The following is a 21,451-nucleotide window of genomic DNA, read 5'->3' on the forward strand; positions in this document are numbered from 1 at the left end:
GCTTTTTCTCTGACATCTGTAAAATGTATCATCTCTTCTCTAACCCTACTATCCTCAGAACAGTACATTAGACCCATCTCTTGTAATCTTTCATGGTGATCACTGCTACTGTGTTTACCCAACTTTCACTGTAAAAGCTTTCTACTATACCATCACTGCCTACATCTTGCTCTCCTACCCTGCACTCCAACCTCTAACTCATGCGCTTCCCTCCTCACTTGCTTGCTTCTTCTTTCTCCTGACTTTGAAATTTTCTTTCACACCACTCCATGTAGGTAAAATATCCCCCTTCGCTATTAAAATACATCCAGTTCCCTCCACTTTCTCCTTCAAGAAACTTCTGAGAATTCACTTACTCCATGAAGCACTCAGGCTAGAATGACCACAGTCTTCTGTATGTTTTGCATTGTCTTGTACTGTTTGTCTTCACTTGTATCTTTAAAATATAACACATTCAGGGCAAAAGCTTATTACTCTTTTAGTGCTGTTGTCCTATTGTAGAGCATTATATTCTTTTACAATACTACATAGAAAATATCACACACACACAAACACACACTTTGTTAAAAGAAATGTATTAAGGTTGCAAAGTCAAACACACAAAAGTTAGGAAATGCCAGAATTAAGGTTGCCTGTGCAACCTAAATTTGGACCCCTTGTGCACAATACGTTATGATACAGTCTGTAATTACATGATCACATAGTTTTTTCACCAGCGCACAGGAGAAAGATATAAAGAAATATCCACATGAATTGGGGGAGAGAAGGAGAAAGAGTATATTGTGCCCTCAGTGTGAAAGCATGAATTTTGCCATGTGGTTTGGCACCATTAAGAACTAAACACTGCTGGAACCTTGCTCAGTAATTAAGAAAAAGATAATCAACCAGTTCAGTAGCATGGACCAGCATAGTTCAAAGCCATTGGACTAGAATTTGGATGAAAATTTTAACATGTGTCTTTGGTTTGAAATAAGATGTTATTTAGTAGCTTAGTGAAACCAAACACTAACTCTTTAAGTTCATCATCTCTCTCTCATGTCTCAGAAATGTTATTATTACAATAACAATTGGTTGGTAAAATATCCGCTTTTTGACTATGTCATTAGTTGTTTTATGTCTATTTATCCTTATACAGTTAGTTGTCATGACATCATTAAACACTATACAGTAGTAGCTGGTTTTTAAATCATTTTCTTTAGACCAATTGTTGTCTGTGTTGTGCATCAAAAGCTTCAGTGTTGTTTTTTTAAAATCACTACATATTAAAAGCTCAGTTAGAAGTGGCAGCCTTCATGTGGAAATTAAATGCTGTCTTCGAACACTTTTTGGAGAACTGATTCCAAGAACAAATGAAGGATCAAAAGGCATCTTTGTTAGTTGCCTATAAGACTGCTGTTTTAAAATTCCAAATCCTTTCAGGTATCATGACATTTTCAAAGAAAAACAGTCTCAGCTGAAGATAAATTCAACTTTCCTATGTTCATCATTTGATCTATCTGAAAGAAAGAGTTTCAAAGACTCCAAAAGTAATAGGGAAATTAGTGCTTGTTGTTGAACAGGAACATTTCATGCCAGGGTTTTTTAAAGTCTCCTCACATTACAGCTAAACTCCATTTTAACTCCATTCCTTGGGGAGGGGCGCGGGGGGAATCAGACCTTTAAAAATCTCAGCTTTCTTCTACTTGCCCTTGCCACATGAAAACATGAAGGTGAATCATATTTTGAGGAGGAATGAGTGATAACAAATAATGAGCCCAATTTATGTCTGAAGCTGCTACTTATGAACTCATTTAGTTAATTGGGATGGTTTCACTGCTTACCTTGTCCTACCTACATTTCATTTGTTTTATCGATCTGTTGTTTTCTAGCCACTGTAAATTCTCTGAAGCAAGGACTGTCTTGTTATTATGTGTGTGTATAATCCCAAGAACAAGGCTCTGATCCCTGATCAGGGCCTCTAGGGGCAATTCCAATGTACTACGTTATTATTGGTAGTAGTAGCTTATGTATATACTGCAGTGTCCATCGGAGGATCTCAAAGCATTTTGCAAGCATTAATGAATAGGGAAGTATTATTATCTGAATTATGCCACTGGGGAAACTGGCTCATAATGACTGAAGAAAAGGGGGTTATCTGAGGTTAATTATACAAAATGCTCAGAACAAAAATGTAAGGGAAACACCGTTTTCAATTCATTAGGGTTGTTTGAAAGGGGAGGAGAGTTCTTGGAATTCATATGTTCTATGGACATTTTCTCTTGTACATGTGCTGCATATTAGGCATCAGATACATGCAATGATTTAGTTGAATGCTAGTCACAATGGCCTTTGCTAACTTGGATTTAAAGGTGTTATGTTAAATCAAGTTGCCTTCTAAAATTCAATTCAATTCAAAAGACAAAGCAATTTTCCTTTGCATATGCTAAACTAAATCCTAGATGGGATCATAAGCTATAACTAGACCTACTAAAACTGAGTTAAATTGTGTCTACACTAGTGTCAAATGAGTTTTCAATTGAGTTAAACTAACTGAAGTGGGCTAACTCATTTGAAAAAAAGGACCTTTTTTCCAAGCCTAGATAAGGGCCACAAGGCCAATGTGTGATCTAAAGAAATCTTTGAAATTTAATTTGCACAGCAATTAAAGAAGTTAAAAATATAAAATAAAACTTACTGATGGCTTCATTCACAGGATCTGCAATATGCTGAATATATATCAGCAATGGTTCGGTGCTTCCACTTAAAGCAGGGATAAATCTCTGCAAGGATCTATTCATAAATAGACTCTCATCTTCAGACTATTCTTGCACATTGAAGGAATTACATACAGTTTTCTCACTGCTTTCCTGGTATTTTGCATGTCACACTAAAGAACCTCTCCAATAAGCAATCCCTTCTCTTAAGTTCCTATTTAAATATATCCAAGGCTTTCAGTAAAAATTTTGCGTGACCTGTAGTTAAAGACCACTGGGCAACCAATTTTTGCTTGGCCTCTGGCTGGTTATAGACGGTATGCCTACACTGCGATAAAAAACCCACAGCACCAAGTCTCAGAGCCCAGGTCAGCTGAATCAGGCTTGTGGGGCTCAAGTTTTATGGCTAAAAATTGCAGTGTAGCTGTTCAAGGCTTGGGGTCTCAAAGCCCAGGCTCCAGCCTGAGCTCCACAGCCGAAGCTCTGCAAGTCTCAGTCAGCTGTCCCAGGCCAGCCGCAGCCAAACCACTGGTCTTTTATTGCCGTGTAGACATACAATAAAAATTGTCAGAGGACATTTTTCTCTTTTAGGCTCTAGCAATGGTGCTAAGACTGATGAGGTATTAGGGAGGCCTACACTTGGCTCTCATCTAGGGTTTGACCTGAATTTTTCTCTGTCAGACATGAATTTTGAAGTATTTTATGTCACACAAGCAGGTCTTGTATTTCATTACTTCATCTCTTTTATGAAACAAAACCAAACCCACACAAGTTTTGCTGCAAGTTAATAGTCTGAACTCGGTATTAAAAACCATTTTGAAAAGTAAATATCAAATTACCGTTTTGGAGGAAGCAACCATCTTTCTGCCCTGCATTACAAGCTGATGGCTTTTTGGAACCCCTATTTAATCCTCTTCTCTTTAACGGTAAGTCAACCTGTTTCAAGTGTTCACAGAGAACAATAACAGAAAAAGACATTTTTTGAGATCTCTCCCTCCAGACCTCATAGAAGGGAAGGCACTGACACGCTCCACCATTAGAAAAGTTGACTTTGAAAGTAAGAGAAATACAGAAAGTATTCAACAATTTATTGGAGAATATTAATGACGTTCTCAGAAGCATTTTAGATTATTTTAGATCAAGTAACCCTCCTTAACTGGTGGGTATGCCCCCATTGACAATGATACAGCACTTCTTGTGCTAAAGTATCAAGAAAAGAGCCCTGCTTGCTAAATTCCCTGACTTAGTAGGCAGTGGTGGCAGAGAGAATCAACACTTTATGAGTTTTCCGAAAGATGCAGTAATGCCAGACCAGATACAATTTTTGTAGCTATTCTTAAGATCCAACTTGGAGGTATTCATTATCCAGCAAGCACATAGGTCTTTGGTCTTAAAAGCCAAGTGGTGATTATAGAGCAAAAATTATAATAACAAAATTCCTGAATTTTTAGGGTAAGTTCCAAGCCCACAGAACTGATTAGGGCCAAGTCATAAGAAATATATTTTTTTTTATTTTTAATGACTCTTTAATAAATCTTTCTTTGCAACCACATCACTTCCCTGTAAATAATAAAGGCTTGCAAAAAAAAAAAAAGTCAATTTCTTCTTTTTTTTTTTTTTTCTTTCAAGCTACTCAATCTTGTTTGTGGACTGTGTGGTGACTAGTTTGAGTTAGTAAAATAAAAGCAGATGGTAATGGGTGATCTCTAACACTTCTTAATTGCATTGCAGCCATGATACAAACTTCTGTGCTGCACACACTCATCTCCTATTAGAATTCCCTCTCTCAACTTAACTACAGCACATAATTCAGATAGTAACATGCATCTGGAACACCAAATGTAAAAAAGGGCAAACTGCTAGCCAGAACTGATTGCCAAACAATATGCTAACACTTTGAAATGAAAAAATACATAATGTGAAAATACTGGCCCAGGTCTGCAGCTAGTGCAAAGTGGTGTATCCCTATTAAAGTCAATAAAGCCAGCTAAGGATCTAGCCCATTATTTCAAAAGTGCTTCCACACATGGAGAATGATGACAAATAGTCAATCAAATTGCCACATGTTCCATTGGCAGTCACGGAGCTAATAAGGGGGAGCAGTAACAGAGCCAAGAGAGAAGCTCCCACTCACCTTGCAAAACTGTGCACAGGAGCTGCTCACAGTCACAATGACTGCACTCCATGTGGGGAGGGCAGGACCAGGGTCACAGCCTACCTATCTTTGTCTAAGCCTAGGAAACTGGGCCAACACACCAAGAAGAGCATTCTATGCTAGGTCTCCCTGCATAACACAGGCCATAGTCCTTCCCCAAAATAAGGTCCACACAACTTCGCTCTCAGTGAGGCAGGCCATTCATCTGGTTTTAAGCCAGATAGTCCTATTTTTGAAGGCTTGTCTCCTGTCCAGTACTAGATAAAGACATATGTGGTTTTGTCTGGCATCAGGCACTGAGGATGCCATTTTGAAGAACATGCTATTCTGCTCCTGCCGGTGTGATCCCACACGCATGGGGCAGGGTGTGGAATGTTCTTCAAAACGGCATCCTCCAAGAGCTGTGACCTCACACGCATGATACTGGAGTGGGGGGAAGATGCAAGTGGGAGCTGCCCTTGCCATTTCCAGAAATATTGGAACGTCTGGTGTTCTGAGAATGCCTGAGTAGCCACCATATTCTCAGTTGTCTGAGGAAGAGAAGGGAACATGGGGGCCCATGAGAGAAAATTGAAAACACAAAGGTGACCAGGAAATGTCTCGGTCTCCATTACACTCAACCTGTCTGTTTCTGAGAAAGAGACTTTCTATAATTGAATGTTTGCAAGTTTTATTAAGCTTGTCTTTTTTTTTTCACCATTACTAAGTTTTCCAGTACCATGAACAATATCTAAGGCTGTTTTTGGCAATGTGGCTTCTGAATATTTATTTTTATTTCATGCTTACTCTGCTCTCTGCTTTTTGTCTTATACATAGGGTTAGTAAATTATGAAAATGATCATTATTTATGTCAGCCTCCACCGTGATGTTCCGCTCTTTCAGAGAATCTCTCTAAGTCACTTTACCCACACGAAAATCAGCTTATTATGGACCACATTGTCCTAATACCATTAAGTGGGGCAAACCAAAGAACATGTAAGCCACAGAGTTTAGAGAAATCATTGTTTCATTCCAAGATAAACCAATGAGATTGTACCACAGAGAATAAATGTGCAGGTCCCATTATAAACTAAGGATGAGAAGTAAGAAAACGAGAACCTGGAAGTTCAGTCTGTGTGCACACTAGTGCTGGTGTTGTAGGGTGCCTGGAGAAAATAGCTCCCAAGAGCATTAAAAAGAAAAGGCTACTTGTGGGTGTCACTATGTTGGGCCAGATCTTTAACCGCTGTAAATCGTCTTAGAGTCATTAACTTTCATGGAGCTACACTGAGTTGGGCTGAGGATCTGGCCCATTGTGTTTGTTTCAGGCATCTGGTATCCTTTATGTTCACATCATCATTAATCTTCAAGATAGCCTTACTAAGCAAACTTCTTTCCATTGTTAAGAATGCTCTTTATGCTGCTGTAATCTCTTTTTCCTGTCCACAGACTCAAGTTACTCGCCACCACACTGACACACACTTTTTCAAGTAAGCATTTTGTAATGCAGCAGTATCTCAGATCTTATTTTATCATCTCTGGTTTATCCCTTGAATTTTCTCCCTCCACACTCCCTCTTCCTCCCCTGTAATGGAGAGAAATTGCTATGATGAAACACATATAATGATTGTGTGCATGTGTATACAGATATGGATATAAACGGGGCCTGATTCACTCTTTCCCTATATATTGTGTAATCGCTCAAAGCAGGTGTCAAATAATACCAAATCAGAATAGTGACATTTTTTACATTGATTTTGCACTTACTTTGCCCTGGTGTAAATGGTATAGGGCAATGGTGAATTGTACATAGGCTTTATGGATGTATAGATAGCTAGATGCAAACCCGCAAAGATGACATATTTGCCAGTCCTCATTTGTACCAATAATGATGCCTTTCATTTAATCAAAAGGACTCAGATGGAAGTTGGATTTTACTCCTTTTTGTCCCTTCTTGGTAATTTGTTTCCAGTTTTACTTTTTGTGTGCTATTAAAAAACATCAGAAATTACATTAAAAGAGGGGAAATTAAATTAAACAAAAGGAAATTAAATTAGACAAAACTGTTACAATGATGTTAGGCATTTGACCTAAACCAGCATTTGGAAACAAACTTCTCAGACATTCATTAATCATTAGTATAATCACAGGTCTGAAGGAGCCATTCTGATGTCCAGAGAAGGTTCAGTCACTAATCACTAGGAATACTTTCAGTCACTTCTGTGTCCATGCTTCCAATTCAGTGCAGATTACTAGCGACTGAAAGTCATTACCATCTGAAGTTTATTTGGCGGCCGACGAGAAATGAATTGGTAGTCTCATGCTGTGTCCTTGAAGATTAATGACCGCACTACCATAACTGGCATCAATTTACGCCCTGGAGGAATGTAGGCCAGGAAATGAATGAAGTATAAAAACAAAAATGTAAAAGGCTGAGTAAAGACTCGTGTATCATACCACTTTGCTCATGATCAATTTTCAGAAAGTTACGGGGCTAAAGAGCATTGGGGCAGATCCTCAGAGGGTGTAAATTGTCATAGTTGATGGAGTTATGACTATTTATACCAGAAGACGACCTGAGCAGTTTAGTTTAGGATAAGCTCTGGAATATTTCCCCCAAACATTTGAGTGACATGATATAAAATTCTATGTACTTGGACGAGCAAATTGCTTTTTTTTTTTAAATTTTGCAAATAAAATCCTGGATTAAAAAATGAAGTCTGTCAACATAAAAAAGCCAACTTGCTTTTCAAAAAATACTATATTTCATAGATTTTAAGACCAGAAGGGATCATTATGGTCATGTAGTGTGACTTCCTGCATAATACAGGCCATGGAAATTCATATAATTTCAACCAGTAATTCCTGCATGTAGCCCATATATTGTAGTTGAACCGGAGCATTGTGTTTTTAGAAAGACATCCAACTTGATGTAAATGTCCACACACTAAATAATGTTTTTGTACACTTCGGTCGGGTTGTGACAGTTCTTGGGGTACCCAGGACTATGAGACACCTTGTTATCCCCCTGCCTCTAGCAAGAGGTAGCCTTGCCTGTAATGGCTGGGTGTCACTTTCCTAACCCCAACCTTTCAGCACTCAAAGCACTCTCCTCCAGGTTATGCCAGCCCTATCTTTGCCTTGCAGGTTAACTAGAGGTGCACCTCAGTCCCAGAGTGCCCTTGAAGCATTTCCCTGTGATATCCAACCCCTGACATTAGCTACTCACAGAAATCCCAGATCCTCTGCTCCCAAAGGAGAAGTGAGCCCCAATTTAATCTTAAACCACCGCTTCCATACACAGCACTTGTAATAAAACAAGAGGTTTATTTAAGAAAGAATAGAGATTCTACTAGAAGCAAGACACAGGGATGGAAACAAATGCCAAAATCATAAAATGCGAACTAGGCCCTACACTTATTAATAGTTACCTTTCCTATCTTACAAAGTAGGACTTCCCTTCAAAGTTCAATCCATTGCAGAGCTGGCTAGCCTCACAAGAACCAAGATTCAAACTTTCATGAAAAACACCACCCAAACCACACGATGTTTCCTCAGTGAATGGATAGAGAGTTCCTCTCCCCACGTGTTATACTGAAACAACCATTTTTCTTTATTCATAGACAGGGTTATTCCCTGCATGTTGTAATGTTCCTTTTTACCTCCAAGTGGATTCGATTGTTTGCAGTTCTCTCTGATGGTTTTCCACTGAAAGTCTTGGGATGGAACAAGGCTAAACAATTGAGCCTTGCATTACATCACCGGCTAACCAGAATGGGATGACAACTCCCTCCTGCTTGAATGGACCATCATTGAGGAATATTATACCCTGGTGATCAACTTTTATATACAAGACCATAAAGCGTACTTTCATGATTATTACATTATTTCTTAACTATTACTCATACTCACATCTCACAAAGGTTATGAGTCTTGATAAGTCACAAGCTTTCTGTAAATATCTTACATGTTCCCTTTATGGATAAATACCCTGTAAGACACATGATGGTGTAGTGAGTTTGTCAGGTCTGAGACAAGAGTTATTTGACAAGAAGAGGGGACCTTTGTCAAGAGGTCTCTGTGTCACAGGGGTCTTGGTGTTGTCAAAAAACGATTGAGGCAGTATCAAGAAGCACTCATACTGCTGCCATTCCAGATCGGTAGATAAATACATGCCTTAGATTTAAAGGGCTCTTGATTTGCTACCTTTCACTCACACTCATTTCATTTTGGCTGGGAAAGAGAAGTAGATATAAAAGATTGATGGAGAATAGAAAACAGACAAAAGGGAGAAAAAGACGAGATTTTAAATCTAAAAGGAAAAAAATCAGGGATCCAGAGCAAAAAAAGTGAATGAATGAGTGAAAGTAGTAGGGAAGAAGTTAAAAATTTGATTTGAGATACAATTTGCAACCCTGTATAGTGGGAGTAAAGTCCTGATAACCTTTAGGAAGTTTATCAATAAAGCTGTTTAGGTCAGCACGTGGATGCCTGGATTTCTGGTGTGCAAATTAGTTTCCGAGGCTTGAAATTATAAGGTAACCTTGCAAATGTCTGTTAGGTAAGGTTTAATTTTCCCTTCTCATTCTTCCAGACAAGGAGAAGCCAAACTTTCATGGTTGAGCACAACAAAATCTATAGATCTAGGACTTAAAAGAAAAATACACAACTCTTCTGGTATTGTCTTTACTCCCTGCAACAAAGGATTGTAAAGTTTGTTCATAATTTAATGGAAGTCACCACATCTTATTATTTAATAAGATAGCTTTAAAACAAATGCATTTGATTGCATTAGGGATTTTGATAATTAGATTGTTCAAAGCTCAGTATTACTAGCACAGAGCCAGCATGAACTTTCAATCATAAAAACAGCTGGGAAACTGGTGGTCTGAAATCTTCCAGCTTCGTGTGTCTATGTATAGTATATGTGTCTATTCTATTTATGTATGTGGATGTTTGCTTTTAGTGGTTGAGGGATACTATTATCAGAGAGGCTAAATCATGTAAAATCATATGCTGGCATCTTTACTTTCTGTAACAGGATGAATATGGTACTAATCAGAGGAAGGGTTCTGTGAACCCTACCTTTGTGATTTAGATTAAAGAGAGAGGGAAAAACACACAAAACAAAAAAGAAATCTGTTGATCTGTTGAATAATACAATTTTTCTCCAAATGATTTTTCCACATTTGTTGCCAAAGCGAACACATGGTACATGTTAGTCAGCCGGGTCTACATCAATTCATCAGCTGTATGAACTGCACTGATTCATTTGCCAAACCTGTTGCACCAAATCCCACTGTTTTTAAAACCTAACTCCAAACATCCTTTTGGGCTTGCAGAACGTTTTAACTGAAGCTTAAATATACAGTATTTCTAAAATTACCTTTTTTCCCCCTGCCCCTCCCCCTCCCCCTCCTCCATGTCTATTTAAAGTCTTCCTTCTAGGCTGCGACCGGAACCGCCAACCTGTCAAAGATAGCTTCTAAATCCATCCCTACATAATAACATATGGTTTAATATACAGTAACTCTCATTTGTATTAGAGAAAGAGAGACTGTAGTAAGCTGCTTTGCTTTGCTTCTAATAGGAAATGGTGTAAACATTCAAAAAAGCAAATTTGTCTGTGGTATACTCATGGGATTTTATTACTTTTTAAGGAAAGACTGAGACCTTAAGGTGTGCTACTAAGGCCATGTTACACTAGCAATCACACAGAACAGCTGCATTGGTACAGCTATGCCGCTGTAAACTCACTAGTGTAGACATGGCCTTAGTAATACTATCATTAAACCACCACTAGAAGATATTGAGAATATAATAGATGAAATGCAAGAGGAGGCTTATGCAGGACATAACTGATGCATAGACTTTGAGCTAACCCTCTACACAGGGGAGAATTTCACTCTTAGAGCCAATGGGTAGTTGTTGCAAATAAATTGTACAATTCACTCCTTTTTTATTGCTATTGGTGGTGAATCAAACCTATCTTGATGTCTTCAGGTTAATCCATACTCATAAGTGTTTGCCAAACACAGGGTTCAAAAAATTCTTAGCCTGTGGGTTGTTAGTGATGGGTCACTTTAGCTACCTTCTATTTGCTATCTGTGGTACGTGAGTCATATGGTATTGTTTCTGTACCCTGACTGGATAACTGGAACTTTTAAAATAGGATAATAATAAATAACAAATAATGATTACTCTTATTCAAATATGAATAATAGTTTACTCCTATCCTGAGGTCTTTTGGAAAGAGCAGGGAAGCTAACTCCTAATCAATTTCTTCCAACATAGTTTATTACATTCTGCTTAACTAAATTTCCTTTGTAGTTTCAACTGAAGAAGTTATCCTTCACATATCAGCCTAAAAACTATTGCTTGGTGCCGATGATGCAGACAGACCGCCATACTCCTTTCAGAGATGGCTATAGGTAACATCTACCTATGCAGCTTGTTAAATGATTTGGGATCCTTCTGGATCATAATATATATATATTTGCTCTTTTGAACGTTTACACCATTTCCTATTAGAAGCAAAGCAAAGCAGCTTACCACAGTCTCTCTTTCTCTATATATATATATATATATATATATATATATATATATATATATAAGGTTCAAGTTATTATGAATGTCTCAAATCCTGAGGTCTTCACTGAGGTCACTAAAGTCAACAGGAGTTTGTGGTAAAACATGTGTAAGGAGATCAAGCTTCAGCCAATTACAACAAATAGGATGTGGAGGAAGAGAAAATAGTAGGTTAGCTTAAATGGTCCATGGGAAACTTTCTCATCACTCAGATACCCAGACAAAGTGCTTCCTGTATTTTCTAGTTTTAATCTTTCATAGACATTTTTTCTCTGGAAGTTAATTTTCAGTTGAGTTTATTCTAATAAGTATCTGTATAATGAGCATCTGAGGACGTTTTATTCCTTTTTAAAAACTGCTTTTGCTTATCTTCCTAATATTTCGCCATCTTGGTGTAATGCACTGAAATTATTAGAAAATTTTTAAACCATTTTTACGTGCAACTAATTGGCACAGATTTCTTCAGCACAACAGGATATGAAGCCCAATAAATCTTCCCTAGGAAATCTTCAGTTGCGCTCATATTAAAACCATAAGTAGCCTGGATGGTTTAGGAGATTGATATTAAGATTATATGGCTTGTTACCTATAGACTACTAATTCAAAACCAGCCAAGGTCAGTGGTGACCTGAGTCCGTGTTTATGTCTGACAGCAGTGAAAGAAGCTTACAATATATGTGACTGTAGTTTTCATTGTAGTGTTTGTCATTATGGGTATGAAGTCAGTGCTGGTGAAAAGTACTGACAAGCCCTGGAGAATGAGTAAATAAATAAAAACTAATAAATTACCTCTAGTTTATTCTAGTTTTCTGTCTCTTAATAGAGTAGGTATGAAGTGGGCAACAGCTGCACAAGCTTCCCCAAACATTGTATAATGTGTATCAGACCTCGCCTGGAGGAATTACCACAAGGGGTGAGAGACTAAATATATATTTATGTCTATTAATTCTTGGCCTCCCTTGTGACACAGGTGACAATTAATGCCCACTGTGGTGGCTCAGGAAGCAGGTATGAATTTGTGATGTGGGCATTTATTCTTTAGGAACCACCGGAACCCATGAATTTTTTAATGTAGGTTACTATAAGCCATCCAATGGTAAATATTGCTTACTATTCCCCTGGACTGGATTTCAGCAAGCACCCTTGAGCTCTGAAAAGCCCAGTATCCTATTATGAGACCCCCCAAAACAACTGACTTCCCCACAGGGGACATTTTGTCTCTGAACCCCACAAAGGATTTCTACAATGAATTCTGACAGTTTGCTATGAATGAAATAACATATTCAGAAAAAAGCAATTGCCCTTCTTAATTTATCCTCCTCCATATTTACATCAATATAGGACAGACTATGTGATGGGGGGAAAGGTATCAGGTGTTTTCAGTTTCTTTTTAATTGGTACTATTCGAAAAATCTGGCTGTTCCCTGTATGACAAAGGCTCAGAGACCCAGTCTAATTGAGCTGTATCCCTTCCACCTGTAGTATGAATTTCAGACTCTAGAGCTGCTGTACAAGCAAGTGTACTTTCTAGATGTTTGGCTCCCATCACATTGGGTGGTCTCCTCAACTTAAATGATTATCAGATGGCTTAGAAACAGAAGAAAAAAATACCCTTCAAAATGTCTCATGGATCCTGCATATATTGTTTATACCTTTTGTGTTTAATTATGTCCACAAAAGAAATTCCTTGCTGGTAAATGACAGAGTGGATTATAAATCAATAAAAATATTCAATGGAATGTTAGAAGTTCAGGATCAGAGATAAACAGCATGCAAAGATCCACTGGAGGTGAAACAGGATAAGGGCATTAAATAGAATTTGTGCTGATGATAATGAAATGTGAACATTATTCAACGAGTCTCCATCTTTGGATTTGGCACTCAAAGAAGGTGAAATCCTGGCTCCACTAACCTCAACAGCACAACTGCCGTTGACTCCAATGGGCACAGGATTTCACCCAGAATGTACTGGAGAGCAGTGCCAGTTTGTTGTTCATGGTAAGATGAGTGGAGCTGTACTGTATCATTGTCCATTCTCTCTAACTGACACTCAGTTCTAACATACAGGATTTGTCCACCCTTTGGCCTGTTTAAGAGACAATGTGTTCATTTTAGATCCATTGGTAATCTCTGATATTACAAAACATACCAGTATCCAAAGCTTGTAAAGTTTGCTTGCTACATACTAAGTCAATTGTCATACAGTTTGCAATGCTGTTATAGCCATGTTGGTCCCAGGCGATGAGAGAGACAAGGTAGGTAAGGTAATATCTTTTAATGGATCAACTTCTGTTAGTGGAAAAGACAAGCTTTTGAGCTTTATGAGGCTCTTCCTCAGTTCTAAAGTAGGTAATCAGAGTGTCTGAGCTAAATACAAGGTGGAACAGATTGTTTTGCATGAAGGCTCCACATGTAGTGTAGGCGACCACTTAAAATAAAGTGGGTAATTAAGTGTTAGTAAGCAGTAGGATGTGTTACAAATTGTTGTAAAGACCCATAAAACCAGTGTCTCTGTTAAGTCCATGGCTTTTAGCATCTAGCAGAGTTATGAATTTAAGTTCCCAGGCTCCCCTTTTGAAGCTGTTGTGCAGTTTCCTTTGAGAACAAGGACTGGGAATTTAAATTCATAACAATGTCAGACACGAAAATCCAAGGACCAAGTTAGTCCATTACATGATATTAGCTCACCTATCTTGTCTCTATCAATGGTAATACTCTCAGTGAAATTGACTTGTTTGAGACGAGTTAGGCCAACACTGAGTGCTTTTGAAAATCCCATTCTCTATATGAAATTACCTTTTGTGGAAGCAACAGGGTACATGGGCACAGAAAGCAACAGGGTACATGGGCACATTCCTCAACTTGTTTTCCTGCTTTATTCAATAGAATTAGAGTTAGGCCAAAACAGAGCAGCTTTACCTTACCGTCTCCATCATAGACACACAAACATCATTCTGTCAGATAAAATAGAATCCAGATCCAAACCATCCCTGATTTGCAAAAACATACCCGCACCCTGACTTCAATACCTGGGAAGCTACTAGAGCAAAGTATAGAACGTTCAGTTTGTGAGTACCTGGAGGATGAAGGGGTAATCAGTAGCAACCACCATGGATTTACTAAGAAGAAATCATACCAAACCAACTTGATTTTCTTCTTTGACAGGGCAACTGGTTTGTTGGATAGTGGGAATATCGTAGACGTAATATACCTGGACTTCAGCAAGGCTTTTGAAACAGTCCAACATGACGTTCTGATAGGTAAGATAGAGAAATGCAGGATTGGTGGAACTATGATTAAACAGACACATAATTGGCTAAACAACCACAAACAAAGAGTAACTATTAATGAAATGATGTCAGATTTGTGGGAGGTCTCAAGTGGGGTTCCACAGGGATCTGTTCTGGTTCCGGTGTTGTTTAACATCTTTATTAATGTCCTGGATGTAGGAATAGAGAGCATACAGATCAAATTTACAGATGACACAAAACTGTAGGGATGGGTTGCTAACACTTTGGAGGATAGAACTAAAATTCACAGGGATCTTGATAAATGGCAGAACTGGGCAACAAAATGAAATTCAACAAAGACAAATGTAAGGTGCTAAATTTAGGGAAGAAAAACCAAGCACACAAATACAGAATGGGGAATATCCAAGTTGGCAGCAGCACAGCTGAGAAAGATCTGGGAGCTGTGGTGGATCATAACCTGAACATGGGTCAGAAATGCAAGGCTGTTGCAAAAAAATGAAAATGCAATTTTTTAGGTTGCATTAACAAAGGCATAGCATGCAGGTCATGGGAGGTGATAGTACCACTCCACTCGGCGCTAGTTAGTCCTCAACTGTAGTACTGAATTCAATTTTAGTCACCAATGTATAAAAAGGATGTGGAGAAACTGGAAAGGATCCAAGGAGAGCGACAAAGATGATCAATAAGATGGAATGCAAGCCATATGAGCAAAGGCTGAAGGAACTGGATATGTTGAGTTTGGAAAAGAAGAGATTAAGGGGGGAGATGATAGCGGTCGTCAAATACTTAAAAGTTGCCATAAAACAAATGGAGAAAAGTTGTTGTATTGCTATACCAAAGGAGGACAGGAAACACTTGATATGGATTTAATCAGGCCACAACTTTACTAGATGTCTGGGACTACCCTGCAGATAAAAGTGTACAGTGCAGAAAAATCCACATCTATTCAAAATAACTACCTGTGACTTCCACCAGCCCCCCCTTCATTTTCCATCCAGGTAACCAGCCAACCCTTGGCTGGGACCTTACCATCCATCCCCCTTTCATAGGGGGGTTAAGGTGGCCTGTAAGAAAGGGAGGTTAGCTCCCTGCACTACCAACCATAGGAGCCCCAAATTCCCCATCACTCCATTCCTTTAACTAGCACCTCCTTTTTAAATCCTTTACTAGGCCATTCATCTGGTCACTGGATACCTTCCCTACGGAGTATCTGCACTGGACATCCGCCCCGCACTTAAAAAATAAGTTGTGACATATGGCCTAACCCCTTTTCCTCCTCACCATAACAGGTTCTCCCTGACACCTGCTGGGGGGTAGGTGAAACCCCCCCACTTCATCTAAGCCAATATGGTGGTGAGGGAATAATTCCTTTCCAGCCCACCCTAAAAAGGAGTGACCAGTGCAATGCCCACAGCAGGTCCTAACTCAACCTGATATTTGCACCTCGAGGGGAGAGTGCATGGGTCCTGCCTTGTCTGCGGGGTGGAGAAAGGGCTTCTTACTCCCAGGCTTGCACCTTTTAAAGCTTTTGCCCTTACGGTCCCAAAGGGATGAGTCAGTGTCACCATGCAGACCCCCCCACACACACACATTCTTGCAGCAGTTTCTGATCTTCTTCCCCCTCACACCATAAAGCACTACTACCTTCCTCTGGCAAGCCCAGACAACATTCCTCCCCTCTTCCCTCCACACCCCCTGCTTTAGGTTCAGTGCAGTCATTCTGTCTTGCCACAGAGGACAAGGCAAGAGGCAGTGGGTTCAAACTACAGCATAGCAGATTTAGATTAAGTCTCAGGAAAAACTTCCTAACTGTAAGAACAGTAGGACAATAGCACAGACTGCTTCGGGAGGCTGTGGAAGCTTCTTCACTGGACATTTTCTAAAGGAGGCTAGATAGCCATCTGTCTTGGATGGTTTAGACACAACAAGTCCTGCATCTTGGCAGGGGATCAGACTACATGACCCTTGCTGTCCCTTCTAAACCTAGGATTCTATGATTCTAAGTAAAACAGAATTTGGCTCTCTCTAATGTTTTTATCCTCCACAGTTTTCATCCTGGACCCACAATCATCGATCATATTCAACTCACTGCTGATAGCCAGCACAAGTCCTATGCACCACTTAAGTTGGATGGATCCAGCTTTCCAATGCCTAGAATCTTGTGTAACCATTTATAATTGTGCACAGAAGGTTTAAAACACTGCCATTCTAATTTGATGGAGGTTTACGCTCACTTTGCACTAATGTAAATAGCTACATAAGGTCAAGGATGGATCAACCCACCACTGGGCCCCCCTACTGACCAGCTAAACACCTGAGGCATAGATGCATTTATAGTAACCCTATCCTGGCCAGCCCCGCTGCACCAGGGATCTATTAACCCAAGCACATTCAGCTCCCTGCAAGAGCTCCTGCTGCACAGATGTTGCTTAGCTAACCCTCTCTTTTCCAGGTCAGGGACTGACTGTCTCCTGCTGCATGGACACTGCCCTCTTAACTCTGTTGTGTCTGCTGATCCTCCTTGGCCAGCTACCCCATGCAGATATGTACTGCAGCTTCTTGTACATGTAACAGATGTTGAGGCTGTCACTAAGCAAGTCCTGTAGGCAGAGCAGAGGGGACATGGGCTCATGGAAGTAAGGTGGGGCCATACAGGCCCCTAAAGGGAGCTGACCGTGCAACATCAGCAAGGAGCAGCACTCACCACCCCACTGCCGAGTAGCCAGGCCAAATTTCAGCAAGTGACATTGCATGGGGTTGTTTGGGCCCCCAGCATGTACCTAGCTTTCCTAGTCATTGATCCGGTCCTGCCTACGGTGCAGGGCAATGGTGAATTAGGCCCTATGGGTTTAAGTGTGGGGGGTCAAGTGGGGCACAGGGATTGTGCTGCTCCTTTGTACAAGGGAGAATTTGACCCTCATGTAACTAACTCTTACTCACTTGCATGAATAAAGAGACCATCAGATTTTACTCAATCCTTACAAGAGTCAGTAATCCAGCCAAGATACCTTTTCCCTTCTTTAAATATCTATTTCTTCAAGCCCAAAATGGTCCATATGCATATCAGAGACTGACTGTCTGCCAGTCATGAGGAAGTGAAGGAGTGGGTATGTCAGGTGGCCCAATCAGAAAGAGCCAGGCCATTTTAATACCATTGGGTTAAAGTAACAGACAGGCATTTACAAATTAGTTGTTTGTGTAACATCCCTGGAACTTTCTTAGCACTTTAGTTATTCAGCAGTATTCATAATGAGAATGTGTGCCATCTATTTTTCTTCAGACATTACATTTGATCTATGGGATAGCTTGACTTGAGGATATGTGTTGAGCCCTTGAAAAGACTCTAGAAATATTATTCACTTTTATCAAGGTTTCTTCTCTAAATCAAAGGACCTGGAGACTGTAGCCCTTGGTTGGCAGCATTACCCTGTTGATGGAAAAAGTAGAACTGATGATTCATATAATTTGAATGCTACAAATCTGGAAATACTGGGAGAAAAAAAATAATGGTTATCATTAAAGAGCCAGACCCAGGATTGTGGCCAATGTTCCAGACTTGTCTTTAAACAAAAACTGTGAGGGGAAATATTAAAGCTATCTTTGAACAGCTTCATTTTTTTCTAGCAACCAGGAAAAGCCCAAGAGGTTGCCCAGTGACCATGGTTTCCCAGAAAAAACTGATTAGAAAGCCTGAGGGAACAACCTGCTAAGGTGATTTTGTTTCAAAAAGAGGTATAAGGCCAAGCTCCAAGCTTCCAACAGAAAGCAAACCAGGGAGTCCAGCATTTCATAATGTTGTTACATAAACTAGATATAGATTTGGATACATTGTCTAAATTTAGTACCCATGACCTTTCCAACTCACTTGCTCACTATTGTCTTAATTCACTTGGCTTAAAACTGACATAGAAGTCTACCCAGGAAAGGATCATCAAGGTACAAATTTGTAACTCTTGTCATTTTACCCTGCTCAAATACAAATCTGCTTGTTTAAAATGTGCGGAGCTGTTTGAAAACATACTGGTTTGAATTAAGATCTGTTTGTGGGCTGCATTACAGTTCCATTAATTTCCATAAAAGAAATCTGGCTGGTGAAATATATTGATCGAAGGTGATGCTATATATATTGGTTTAATAAGTGTAGACATTAAAAACAGGTATGAGTGGATGTATAAATATGTCCTTAGCTGGGAAGACATCTATGAGTCTGAACAAAATCAATGTCATTGGTCAACCTAGTCAAGTTTGGAATTACAACTGAGAGAAACTCAATACACTATGGTCGAGAGGAAGGGTGGTTTTGTGGTTGAGGCACTAGACAGGGAATCAGATCTGGTTCTATTCTTTACCCTGCCACAGAATCTCTTTGACACCTTGGACCACCACCAAACCTCTCTGTGCCTTAATTTTTCTGTCTGTAAGTTGTGAATAATAATACTTCACTGCCTTTCTGGGATGTTGTGAAGATAAATTGATTACTATTAGTGAGACTCTCTGATACTGCTGTGATGAGTTCCATGGAAAAGCTGATAAAGAAATAGCATTCAAGGGTTCAGATTCTGCTCGCACTTATACACCAATGAGGACAAAACAGGGCCTAAACAGCAATTTTTTCTTTCATAGGGCCCCTAAGTAAGGGTATGTCTACACTGAGGAGTGAAGTCGATTTAATTTCAGTTGACTTTCACCCGCCAAACTTATGAAGTTGGAGGCATGTGATCATACCATGTGCATTGCGTTGGGGGTTTGCATCCCCACCAGCCGCGCTTGCATCGATAATCAAAGCAGTGCACCGTGGGTAGCTTTCCAACAGTGCAACTACCCACAGTGCCTTTTGGGAAGGTTGTTGTCCTCCCATGATGCAATGTGCTCCCTCCCCCCTTCCCTTTTGTCCAAAACAAACAGACCAACGTTTTTTCATGCCATTTTCCAGACCCATCTCTGGTGCATGGTTGCCATTGCTAGAGAGATATGGAGCCCGTTCAGTGGTGAGCCTCACAAACACCTCCCGACTAATCCTGCAGTATTTTCAGGGGCGATACAGGAGGCACAGCGCTGAAAATTGTGGTGTTACTGAAGCCCTGCTACAAGCCATAACACGAAACAATTCCTGTTTGCTGCAAGCTGTCATGCAGCACCTGCAGTTGGTTGCGCACCGCTTCTGGTCCTGTCAAACAAGCACTGACTGGTGGGATCGCATCGTTATTAAGATGTGGGATGATGAGCAGTGGCTGCAGAACTTTCATATGCAAAAGGCCACTTTCATTGAACTTTGTGCAGAGCTGTCCCCTGCTCTGAAGCGCATGAATACTCACTTGAGACCTGATGTGACAGTGGAGAAGCAGAGTGGCCATCACTCTGTGGAAGATGGCAACCCCAGACTGCTACCGGTCAGTTCGGAATCGGTAAATCCACTGTGGGAGCTGTGGTGATATAAGTATGCTGGGCCATTAGTAGACTTCTGCTAAGAAGGGCGGTGACTTTGGGAAACTTGCAGGACGTAGTGGATGGGTTTGCTTCAATGGGGTTCCCAAACTTGGTGTGGCAATTGATGGGACACACATCCCTATCTTAGCATCGGGCCACCTTGCCACAGAGTGCATAAACTGGAACAGATACTTCTCAATTGTGTTTCAGGTCCTTGTGGATCACAGGGGACATTTCACCGACATCAATATGGGGTGGTCTGGAAAGGTGCAAGATGCGCACATTTTTAGACTCAGGTCTGTTCAAAAACATGTAGACAGGCACTTTCTTTCGATGTTGAAATGCCATTAGTGGTCCTGAGGGAACCTGCCTACCCCTTGTTCCCCTGACTAATGAAGCCGTACACCGGGCACCTGAACAGCAAGAAGGAGCATTTCAATAACAGGCTCAGCAAGTGCAGAATGACGGTGGAATGTGCATTAGGCCACTTAAAAGCAAGATGGCACAGTTTGCTCACTAGATTAGACCTCAGTGAACAAAACATCCCCACTGTTATCTCCGCCTGCTGTGTGCCAACATCCAGAAAGCCCATCCCCACAAAAACAAAAACTCCTTTTTTTCAAGAAATAAGAAGGTGGACTGGAGCTATAACCACAGAAATGTGATTTGCTATACACACTCACCAGATGTGCCTTCCCCAGCATCAGTCACACTGTCCTGTGTCCAGCTGGGCGGCTCTGGGGTAACAAACAGGTGCTGGCTCTCAGGGAGAATGGATACCTCGCTCGCCTGCCCCCTGTTCTCCTCATCCTCATCTTCCTCATCCACAGAGTCTTCCTCGTTCATCCTGGACTGGGATTCTGCAGAAGGATCTATGCTGCATGGTGGCACAGTGGTAGGGTCACCACCGAGAATCACATGTAGCTCCTCATAAAAGTGGCATGCCTTTGGTGACAAGCCAGAACAACTGTTCACCTCCCTAGTTTTCTGATAAGCCTGCCTCAGCTCTTTGATTTTAATGCAGCACTGTTGCGCGTCCCTGTTGTAACCCTTCTCCACCATACCACGTGATATATTCTTGTAGATATACAAACTTCTTTTGCTGGCTCGGAGCCAGATCAGACTCTTTGCCCCACAGGCTGATGAGATCCAAGACCTCAGGTCAACTCCAATTTGGAGCACATTTGGGGCATGCAATCACTATGAGCAGTTCAGCTACAAAGCTCTCTCCACGCTGACCAAACAGGAAATGGGAATTCAAACTTTCCCAGGGCGTCAGGGGAGGGGCTGTTTCCTGTCCACATGGCCGCAGTGCAGCAGAGTGCAAATGTCCAGAGCCGTCACAACGGCGCATTATG

This window comes from Emydura macquarii, unplaced genomic scaffold, assembly GCF_026122565.2.
Source record: "Emydura macquarii macquarii isolate MOO-44397 ecotype Brisbane River unplaced genomic scaffold, CSIRO-AGI_Emac_v2 contig_1146, whole genome shotgun sequence".
NCBI lineage: Eukaryota > Metazoa > Chordata > Testudines > Chelidae > Emydura > Emydura macquarii.